Source organism: Terrapene carolina, unplaced genomic scaffold (assembly GCF_002925995.2).
Source record: "Terrapene carolina triunguis isolate 2854851 unplaced genomic scaffold, T_m_triunguis-2.0 Scaffold228, whole genome shotgun sequence".
In the NCBI taxonomy this organism is placed as follows: Eukaryota; Metazoa; Chordata; order Testudines; family Emydidae; genus Terrapene; species Terrapene triunguis.
Window position 1 is genome coordinate 103,298 of NW_020664579.1, and position 11,653 is coordinate 114,950.

Here is an 11,653-nt window from a genome sequence, read left to right on the forward strand (position 1 = left end):
TGCATCACTTTGCATTTACCAACATTAAATTTCATCTGCCATTTTGTTGCCCAGTCACCCAGTTTTGAGAGATCCTTTTGTAGCTCTTCACAACCTACCTGGGTCTTAACTATCTTTAGTAATTTTGTATCATCTGCAAATTTTGCCACCTCTCTGTTTACCCCTTTTTCCAGATCATTTATGAATATGTTGATGAGGACTGGTCCCAGTACAGACCCCTGGAGGACACCACTATTTACCTCTCTCCATTCTGAAACTGACCGTTTATACCTACCCTTTGCGTCTTTTAAGCAGTTCCCAATCCATGAGAGAACCTTCCCTCTTATCCCATGGCAGCTTACTTTGCTTAAGAGCCTTTTGTGAGGGACCTTGTCAATGGCTTTCTGACAATCTAAACGACTGCCTAGGAAGGAGTACTATGGAAAGGGATCTGGGGGTCATAGTGGATCACAAGCTAAACATGAGTCAACATCATTCTGGGATATATTAGCAGGAGTGTTGTAAACAAGACATGAGCAGTAATTCTTCCGCTCTACTCCGCGCTGATTAGGCCTCATCTGGAGCATTGTGTCCAGTTCTGGGCGCCACGTTTCAGGAAAGATGTGGACAAACTGGAGAAAGTCCAGAGAAGAGCCACAAAAATGATGAAAGGTCTAGAAAACAGGGCCTACCAGGAAAGATTGAAAAAACTGGGTTTGTTTAGTCTGGAGAAGAGAAGACTGAGAGGGGACATGATAGTCTTAAAGTACATAAAAAGTTGTTATAAAGAGGAGAGAGGAAAATCATTCTCCTTATCCACTGTGGACAGGACAGGACAGGAAGCAATGGGCTTAAATTGCAGCAAGGACATTGGGGAAAACTTCCTCACTGTCAGGGTGGTTAAACACTGGAATAAATTGCCTAGGGAGGTTGTGGAATCTCTGTCATTGGGAGTTTTTAAGAACAGCTCAGACAAACACCTGTCAGTGATGGTCTAGACCAGTGTTTCTCAACCTTTTTGTGCTGGCTACCCTCCATGGACTTAAAAAGAAATTGCAACCCTCTACCTTAAGCTTGGGCTTGGAGTTCAGTCCCTGGTGGCTCAGGGCCAACACTGGTTGCCAACACTCCAGGATTGGAGGGGGGAGAGATAGCTCAGTGGTTTGAGCATTGGCCTGTTAAACCCAGCGTTGTGAGTTCAATCCCTGAAGGGGGCATTTAGGGATCTAGGGCAAAAAAATCTGTCAGGGACAGTACTTGGTCCTGCTGTAAGAATTAATGGCTATTAGCCAGGATGGGTAAGGAATGGTGTCCCTAGTCTCTGTTTGTCAGAGGGTGGAGATAGATGGCAGGAGAGAGATCACTTGATCATTACCTGTTAGGTTCATTCCCTCTGGGGCACCTGGCATTGTCTACTGTCAGTAGACGGGATACTGGGCTGACCCAGTACAGCCATTCTTATGAGTCTCCAGGAATTAAAGATTAATCTTTAATTAGATTATGTGGTGTGATGAAGCCTCCAGGAATCTCCCCGCCGCCCAGGGCTGAAGTATGTAACTTAGCTTCATGGGGCCCCTGGACAGTTGCCCTGCTTGCCACCCCCTAACGCTGGCCCTGCCCTGGTGACCCCACTAAACCTGTCCCATGACCCTTCCCGAAGGGAGGAGAGGTCTCAACCCATAGGTTGAGAAACACTGGTCTAGATAAGACTGAGTCCTGTCTCAGAGTGGGGGACTGGACTAGATGACCTATCGAGATCCCTTCCAGTCCTACGATAATACCTCGCTCTTATATACCACTTTTCATCCAGAGAGCTCAGAGTGCTCTCCGAGGAGGTCAGTGTTATCGAACGTGAGGTAAAGTGATTTGCCTAAGGTCACCCAGCAGCCTGGGGGCAAAGCTGGGATGAGAACCCAGGTGTCCTAAGGTCCAGGCCAGCGTGTCCGTCCTCTTGATTCCATGGCAGCATTCGTGTGCAGCCCCATGGCTGAAAGCTGCTGCTCTCGGGTGGGGTGGTAGATCAGGGGAATGTCAACGGGCTACAAAGGCTGTCAGCGCTGGGTCACTGCTCTGGAGCCCATCCTGCCCAGGGAGGCCCCCAAAGCCCTGTGGCCTGCGTGAGATGGGCAGGCAGCTTTAACGCAGATCCCACCAGACAGGCGTCAACATTGCGACAGAGCACACGGGACAGCTGGCCTGACTCCCCAGCCCCCGGCTCCGTTCCCGGACAAGGAGCCTGACGCGGAAGGGTAAGCACAGACGCCACGCTCGCTGAGTGAAACGGGGTCACCCCGCTTCTGGGGGGTTTCCTGCTGTCATGGCCACAACAGCCACCCAGAGCCTGGTGCGTTACAAGAGGGATCATGCAGTGCGTTGCAATGGGACCAGTTGCACTGAATTCGCAATGCAATTGCATCCAATTGGGAATTCAGCTGCCGTGCCTCCTGGGCGCACATTCCACAAGCCCTGGTTCCGCTCCCGGAAGCAGTGCATCCTGGGAGGTTTCGCAAGGCCTCTGGCATGCTCTGGGAGGATCCACGCATTCACACTGGCATTAAACCAGTTCAGACCGAACCTCTTCTGCCTTATCAGCTTATGTAAGGCCGTCTGGTTTAACCGGTTCTTAGAGCACGCTTGAGATGGCTAAAAAGTTGTGCTGCAAGCAGAGAGAGGGTCTGAGTGGCCGAGAAAGTCGAACAACGGTGGCAAACGCAGCGAACCCCTCAGTAACACTGCCGTGCTCACGAGGCTGGCTCCTCGGCTTTCCATCACGCTCCCAGCCCCCCGGGAAAGCTGCCTGACTGGTAGGAACATAAAGTCAAAGCCACCTTACAGTCAGTCTGTCCTCCTTAAAGAGGGGATGCAGCCAAGGAGATAGAGGACGGAGGTGAGTTAAAGGACACAGGTGAAATCCCGGGCCACTGACGTCAATGGCAAACTCCATGGAATGCAATAGGGGCCAGGATCCCACCCCAGCAATTCTCCTCATGTGATCTGCCGGCCTTCTCCCCGTTACCAGGGGGACCTCATCTTCCCTCTCCTTAAGCTACTGAAACCAGGAATCCTGGTTTGTTTTGTAACTTCCCCACCCTCTTCCTCTAGCACCAGCCCAGCACCCTTGTTTCCCAGCACCCCCTGCAACATGTCACTAGCCCCCGTGTTACAGGGGGGTGGGGGGAAAACCCATGGACTGGGAGTCTATGGCAGAGACGAGAGCAGAACTCACGTCTCTCCATTCCCAGGCCAGCGCCTTCAACACAAGTGCAACCTCCCTCTGTCCCTTCGGCCTCTCTCTGTGCGTGAGAGCCTTCTCCTATGCAGCTCCGGCCACCAGACGCAGCCTCTCTGTATCTCCAGGCCTCTCCCTGTCTTTTCAAAGCTCAGGCCAAAGCCTTTCTTCTCCCCTTGGCTCAGGTCTCTCGGATCGGCTTCGGCTCTGGCTCAAGGAAGCACAACTGAAATCGGGGCTAGAAGGCCCGGCAAACTCCTCCAGGCCGTTTTGTGCCCTACCTGAAAGGAAGACACCCCACAAAACATGGCCTGATCCTGAGACACGCTGAGCCCTTCCTGCTCCCGCCGCAGCCGGCAGGGAGCAGAGGGAGCTCTGCACCCAGCAGGATCCGACCCTCGGGCTGTTCCGCCTTGCATCACAAAGAAGAAACCACAAATCTGGACAGAAAGCGTCGGTCGTTTCATAACTGTGGAGGGACAGCAAAAAGGAAATCCGGGGTGCAGACAGAGCGAGCTCTGAAGCCATCACTCTGCCCTAAGATTTTTATTCTTCTCAGAGGTGATAAAATAGTAACAATCCACCCCCCACACACATATCCTTGAATAGTTTTGCAAATAATTCGCTTTGTTGGGATTCGTGGGGTCACAGGATCCAGCATTCACTAGTGTTCTGACAACGGCCGCCCGGGGAACGGGGGGAAATGCCTGCAAACCCCTAGGGAGCCATACATTTTAGCCCGCATGACGATTCGTCCCCAATGGTCTTCTCTAGGCAACGCTGTCCCCGTTATAAAGCTTGCATTGTCCAATCAGGGAGCGTAAACAATACCAGCTGACCTGGATGACCAATCACACAACACAAATGGCAAACAGTGTGTAGTCCTGGGGTGAATTTCAACCCTGTGCAAAGGGGGCCAGCACAAGGGCCTAGGCATCGCTCAAAGGGGCCTTCGCTGGTGTCTTGGCCTTGAATGGCCCCGTGTGCTGGGTAGGGTTGCCAACTTTCTACTCGCACAAAACCGAACACCCTTGCCCTGCCCTCTGCCCCACCCCTAATCCAAGACCCCACCCATGCCCCGCCCCTTCTCTGAGGCCCCGCCCCCACTCACTCCATCGCCCACCCCCATCACTTGCTCTCCCCACCCTCACTTACTTGCTCATTTTCACTGGACTGGCTCAGGGGGCTGGGGTGCAGGAGGGGGTGAGGGCTCTGGCTGGGACTGCGGGCTCCAGGATGGGGCCAGAAGTGTGGAGGGGGCTCTGGGCTGAGGCAGTGGGTTGGGATGCGAGAGGAGGTGGGGCTCTGGCTGGGGGCTCTGGTGTGGGGCCAGGGATGAGGGGTTTGAGGTATAGGAGGGGGCTCCAGGCTGTGGCTGAGAGGTTCGAAGTCCAGGAGGGGGATCAGGGCTGGGGCAGGAGGATGGGGCCCAGGAGGGGGTCAGAGGTGCAAGCTCCGAACGGCGCTTATCTCAAGCAGCTTCCAGAAGCAGCAGCATGTCCCCTCCCCAGCCAATGGGAGCTGCGGGGGTGGCGCTTGGGTCAGGGACAGCATACAGAGCCCCTGGCTGCTCCTACGCGTAGGAACCGAAGGGGGGACATGCCGGCTGCTTCCCGGGAGCCACGCGGCAAGGAGGCTAGCAGGGAGCCTGCCAGCCCCGCTTAGCGGAGCCGCCAACCAGACAGTCAACGGCCACCAGGATTCCTTTTCAATCAGGTGATCCTGTCGAAACCGGACACCTGGTCACCCTAGTGCTGGGGGAAGTTTCACCCTCCGGGTGCTGGGCTCTGACTCAGATTTGAGCCCCAGCCCCCTTGGTGTCCACCCACAAATCAGCAAGCTCGGGACCCAGATCCTCAGATTCTGCTACTAGGGGAGGTTCAGAGCCTGAGTCCCGCTGCGACGCGGGTCCAAGCCCAAGCCTTGTCATTTTGCAGTGTGGACACAACTCAAGCTGCAGAGCCGAGTCAGAAGGTCAGTGTAGCACAGTGTGGACGCATTAGCATGGCTGTGAGACCGGGGCAGGAGTGCCAGAACCTCGGTAGAAGTGGGGGGGCCATGAGGCCCCGCACCTCTCCAGGGCCCTGACCCCCTACTTCACCTCTTCCCCCCGAATCCCTGGCCCCCAGCCAGGCCAGAAGCCAGAGCCAGGCCATTGTAAGAGCCTCCCAGGGAGCCGGGGCCGCTGTGGGGATCCCCGGATCCTCCACCTGCCCTGAGCAGGAGGCCAGGATACCCAAAAGCGGCCCCCGGCCCATGTCCCTGCCCCCCAGGGCACGCTGACCAGTGCAGATGGAGGGTTCAGGGCTCCCCACAGAGGCCCGGGCTCCCAGGGCAGCTCTTACCATGGCCTAGGCGGGGCCTCGGTGGGGAGAGGAGGGGCAGGGGCCAGGCTACAGAGAGGGGCAGGAACTCGTGGTGAGGGGGGGCCTAAGGCCCACTCAGTCCCCCTATGGGGAAGAGGCTGGCACCACTGGCAGGGGCTCTGCTTCATGGCCAGGGACTGACCATCTCCCTCGCCACAAAGCTCAGCCCCCTGCCCCCCGGTTCCAGCACGCCTGGAACGGGGTCCAGCAATTGTAAGCCCAGGCAGTGTGGATGCTCATGCGTGGCCTGGGAAACACCCAATCCACCAGCCCAGGTTTACAATGTGGTGCAACCATACCCTCAGTGAACGGTTCACCGGCAACCCCCAGCCTCGAAAGGCCTCGTCCGGGCTGCCTGGTGGATCCTGGTGAAGAAGGAAAATCCAGCGGCCTAGTTCCCCTCCCACGCCAGCTTGGGAGCACTGGAGCCACTGCTGAATGTCAGGGGCGTGGGCAGAGAACCAGGTCCCAGATCAGCTCACGAGCCACTGACAGAGCAGTCAACAGTGTGACAGCTCAGACTCCCTGTCCCCCAGCAGCTGGGACATCTGCGGAGATTTTCCTGTTTCTCTCCGTCCCCCTGATGTTTTCATTTGAAGGCGCCTCTGCCCCAGTCCCCCCGGGCTCACTGAGGTGGCAGATCCTCCGTTTTCCAGGGAAAGCGCAGCAGCCGCTGCGTTTCTGTTCCCAAGTACGTCCTGTGCTACACGCCAGCCCCTTCCAACAACACTCTGTTCCCTCGATTCAACACATCCTGCTGCTTTCTGGCTTGCTACATTTCTCCTCCCGGGTCTGCTTGTGGGAGGATGAAGCTGGCAACATTTTTCACTGCGCCAGCAGCCCTTTCTTAAAAGCCTCCTGTATCCTCTCCCGGTGCAGGACACCAGAGCCCACAGCTCAGTGCGCAGGGTGCTGGCCCGAGCAGTGGCCTGGGAATCAGGTCTCCTGAGGCCTATCCCAAGAGCAGGAAGGCAGCAGGACTGCGGGTTAGAGCGACAGGCTGAAGATCAGGGCACCTAAGGTGTAACCACAGCTTGTTGCCTTGTCATTAAGACACAGGCCCGTGCACCAGGACTCCTGGGGTCCACAGCCAGCTGTGTTAATCTCTCGCGGGCAAGTCACATAACCTCTTTGTCTAGCCACCGACAGCCCTGCAGAATGTCCTTTTCCTCCCACGTCTCAGAGTCTCTGCCCTTTCCTGGGGGATGAGGACCGAGCCGTGGGTTGGTCACCTCTAGATGTGGTTGTTGCAAGGTGCTGCCCAGGGGCTGACCCAGATGGGGCCCCCTGGAAGCATAGCACATTGCAGCCGCTCTGCTAAGCAGGAGATGTTTCCCCAGTGCGTCCTGATCGTCACCGCCAACCACGCCAGTTCTAAGATCAAGTCAATGGCCCAGCCCTCCTCTACAAACACCTAAACAGGCCGGGAGTCAGCTCTCTCCAGACTCGGTGTGGCCAGGCTGCTGCCTCCAGGGCACCCCCTCGTGGCCAGGGATGGCTCTACAGCAGCTCTGCCTCAGTTTCCCTCCCCGGTGCTTTGCAATAATTGACATTAGGACCAGCATCCTTGCAATAAGATTCCCCTTTCGTGGGGTCTTATTTATTCAGTCCCTGACCAACTGCAGACTGTCTAGCCCCACAGTCCCAGCCCTTCATCTCATCAGGGCAGGTGTCCCACCGCCCTCCTTCCTGCAGTCTGGGGCTGCAGCCTCACACCGGCTTGTCTTCCCCTCCCTGGGCTGGGGGAGGTCAGAGGCAGCTTCCTTCCCTGCTCATCTCTCTCCTCTTGGGAGCAGAGACACATTAGGAGCCATCCTTGGTCCCAGGGCTCATCCGTGCTGGCTGGGAGAGAGGGGAGCTCTGCCCCACCCTCTATGACTCTTAAAGGGGCCAGACCACCCTGTTATACCCTGGCATTACAGCTGTGATCAGCGGGGAACACCCGGACTGATGGGGCCCCCCGCTCCCCTCGTATGTGGGACGAGCCTCTCCCAGAGGGCAGGCAGAGTCTGTGTCTTGCTGCCTTCCAGGCTCATCTCCTGGGTCCCCGGGGCCCCACGCCGGGTCTGCTCCTTCGGGCTGGTGGTTGTGAGGCCTGGGGAGAGCGAACGATGCCGAGGTGCCATGCTGAGGGGTGCACAGCAGACAGAGCTCGGAGACCGTCACTCTGTGCCGGCACCAGGGGAAACCCACCCACGACCGACTGCCAAGGGAGGGGCCGGGGATCACCCCGAGGACCCTCAAAAGGCCAAGGGGCCTCGGATGCTCTCACCCTCTCTGTTCGTATTAGGCCAAGCCTCATCTATTCCAACAGGCGGCTGCTTCCACCACTGGCCAAACAGCTGATTGCCAAAAATGTTACTCTAGCTCCCTCTGGGCTACGTGGCCTCGTCTCCGCACGAGATGCGGGAACGTTTCTCTTCCCTGAGCAGCCTCTCTCGAGCCAAGCTTCACGCTGCTGCCCATCCCGACTCTGCCAGAGCCCCCAATCTCGCCCGCCCCGGGACACAGGCACCCCCCTGCCTTCTTCCACACAGCCCCTGTGCTCCGCACGACTCCCTGCGCTCATCTGCCAGGCCCCCATCCTGCCCACGTGTACGTCCTTCTGAAAGCCAGCCCCTGCCCTGCTGCCATAGTGCAGCTTGTCGGCAGGGTGACCAGACAGCAAATGTGAAAAATCGGGATGGGGGTGGGGGGTAATAGGAGCCTATATAAGAAAAAGACCCAAAAATCGGGACTGTCCCTATAAAATCGGGTCATCTGGTCACCCTACTTGTCGGTCTGCACAGCAAATTTGTCTACGCTACACAGCTTTTGGCCACACGGCCGTGTCGCTAGAGTCGGGCTGTGTAAACGCTGTTTGTCGACAAAACCCTTCCACCCCCTACAAGCGGGGTTCGCGTCGTCGACAGGAGAACGCTCCTCCCAACCACGAGCCGTTTACACGGCCACTTGCTGCGGCAAAACTTTTTAAAGCATCTGTGAGCGACAAAAGTTTTGTCATTCAATTGGCAGTGTAGACAAAGCCTCAGTGTTTGGGAAGTGGCCAGGACACCGGGCAGAGATAAATAATCATCATCACTCCTGGGCCACCACTCACGAGCCCAAAGATCTACAAATGCATCAACCGTCCCTCTCGGTCCAGAAGTGGGCTGGTGGGAGCGTTAAGTGGATTTCTGACTGACGGGCTCACAGCCCTAGGGAACTGATGGCAGGATTCATAGATTCATAGATTCTAGGACTGGAAGGGACCTCGAGAGGTCATCTAGTCCAGTCCCCTGCCCTCATGGCAGGACCAAATACTGTCTAGACCATCCCTGATAGACATTTATCTAACCTACTCTTAAATATCTCCAGAGATGGAGATTCCACAACCTCCCTAGGCAATTTATTCCAGTGTTTAACCACCCTGACAGTTAGGAACTTTTTCCCAATGTCCAACCTAGACCTCCCTTGCTGCAGTTTAAGCCCATTGCTTCTTGTTCTATCCTTAGAGCCTAAGGTGAACAAGTTTTCTCCCTTCTCCTTATGACACCCTGTTAGATACCTGAAAACTGCTATCATGTCCCCTCTCAGTCTTCTCTTTTCCAAATTAAACAAACCCAATTCTTTCAGCCTTCCTTCATAGGTCATGTTCTCAAGACCTTTAATCATTCTTGTTGCTCTTCTCTGGACCCTCTCCAATTTCTCCACATCTTTTTTGAAATGCGGTGCCCAGACCTGGACACAATACTCCAGTTGAGGCCTAACCAGCGTAGAGTAGAGCAGAAAAGAATGACTTCTCGTGTCTTACTCACAACACACCTTTCAATGCATCCCAGAATCATGTTTGGTTTTTTTGCAACAGCATCACACTGTTGACTCATATTTAGCTTGTGGTCCACTATAACCCCTAGATCCCTTTCTGCCGTACAGAACAGGATAGGTACAGAACAGCCCGTTCCACCCACCTGCCTCATCTGGAGAGCTGAGCTCCATCTCCCTGACTTAGCCAGGCTTCACCCAGGCTGCCGAGGAGAGGCCAGTCACGGGGTGGGGACATCACAACAGCAACTGCCACTCACTGCTGACCCACGGCAGGATTTGAACTGCTGACCTGGAGATCTAAGGGTGTGTGTTGCTTCACCAACCGGGAGAGGCCTCCAGGGCCGGTATTAAGCACAGCTGCACACCCCGGCTTGCCTCCAGACTGCATTGCCTAAGAGGGCCCAGCTCATGGAATTCCCGGCATGTCCCAACACCGCGCGGGATGAGATGCGGGGTCAGCTCTGGCTCTGGGGGTCTGCAAAGCGGCTCCGGGGCAAAGCCCCCGTGGAGTCAAACTAAGCAGGAAGCGCTAACGGCCCGATCAGCAGCAGGTCTGAGCACTTGCAGCTTCCACAGACTGAGCCCCTGAAGCTCCCATGGACTTCAAAGGGACGGGAGAGTGCTCAGCTCTTCTGAAAATCAGCCCATGATTCCCCGCCCCTGACTCGCCAGCCCTGCCTCCCCAAAGCTCCACCTTCTGCACTGCGGTACCAGCACGGCAGAGGTAGACGGGTCCTTAGAAGTCCATGGTCCTTAGAGGTCCAGCGGTAGATGGACCCTCAGAGGCCGGTGAGCCCTGTGGCTGAGGAGTCAGACGGGATTCCTCAGCCACAGGGCTCATCAGCCTCTAAGGGTCCATCTGCCCTGCAGCTGGGAGATGTGATTGGTGGCTCGAGTAGACGGACATGCACTGGCTTTGAGGGAGTGAGCATACTAAAACTAGCAATGTTCCGTGGCGGCAGAGGGACGGGCCAGCCACCCAAGTACAGTAGCACCTCAGAGTGACCAACACCCGAGTTACAAACTGACCGGTCAGCCACCCCCACCCCATTCTGGAACCGGAAGTACGCAATCTGGCAGCAGCAGAGCCCAAAAAACCCCAAAGACAGTACAGTCCCGTGAACTACATAGAACCTCAGCGTTAGAGACACCTCGGGAAGGGAGGGTGTTCGTAACTCCAAAATGTTCGTAACTCTGAACAAAACTGGTTCTTTCAAAAGTTTACAACTGAACATTGACTTAGTACAGCTTTGAAACTTTTATGCAGAAGAAAAATGCTGCTTTTAACCATCTTAATTTAAAGGAAACAAGCAAAGAAACAGTTTCCTTCCTTCCTTCTTTTTTTTTAAACTTTCCCTTTTTTCGTTAGTAGTTTAGGTTTAACAGAGTACTGTCCTGGATTTGCTTTTTGGGGGTCTGTGCTGCTGCCTCATTGCGTACTTCTGGTTCCAGATGGGGTGTGTGGTTGACCGGTCAATTCATAACGCTGAGATTCGTAATTCCTGAGGTGTTCGTAACGCTGAGGTTCCACTATACGTCCCTAAGACCTTGGACTTGCAGCCTGGGTTTGATCTCGGCTCCGTCACAATGACCTGTGGGTCCACCACAGCTCAGGGCAGAGCACGGTACAGTTGACAAGCCTACGATCGCTTGGCATTTCTGCCTCAGCCACTTCAGTCCTGCCAGGTACACAGGGCACAATGCTTCCCAATGTTGCCTCCCAGCATGCTTTAGCAGGGAAAAAGTTAATGCCGCAGACCTGGACACAGCTGTGTCTCCACACTCCTCCCACAGTCTAGCACCTTGGCTGCACCCCTGGCCTTAGAGCCAGCAGCAGCAAAGGACACCAAGCGTTAATACCTCCAGAGCCAGACGAAGGACGTGTCTGCAGTGCAGAGGACAAGGACATCACAAGAGGTGCCCAAGCCCCAGCGTTCCCTAGAATGGCGACATGCCTGGCCCTGGCGTGACAGCTCTCTCCCTGCCCTTGCGGGGCCACACTCCAGAACAGCCGTAAAAAGGGAACCGAAAGCCCAGCAGAATCTCAGTGACTCACTCCAGAGTCCCACACAGAACAACCCACTGAACCACAAGCGAGGAACCAGGCGCAGCTCCTGGCTGCCCACACCACATTTTCCCAGCGGGCCACGCCGTAGCTGTAGTCTCCCCGGGGCCATCAGCCAGGGAGCCGACTCAGACGCCAATCAAGTGAAGAGACCATTGGGGACATCCCGCCCTATTGCACACCCAGCCTCCGTGCAATACACCGCTC

The 11,653-nt window shown here is 55.8% G+C and overlaps 1 protein-coding gene across 2 annotated transcripts in view; it reads right to left on the minus strand.

The window, feature by feature from the left end:
- Positions 1-11,653, minus strand: part of PTK2B (protein tyrosine kinase 2 beta) — a 116,728-nt gene that overhangs the window by 39,995 nt on the left and 65,080 nt on the right. The gene's annotated exons all lie outside the window — the stretch shown is intronic.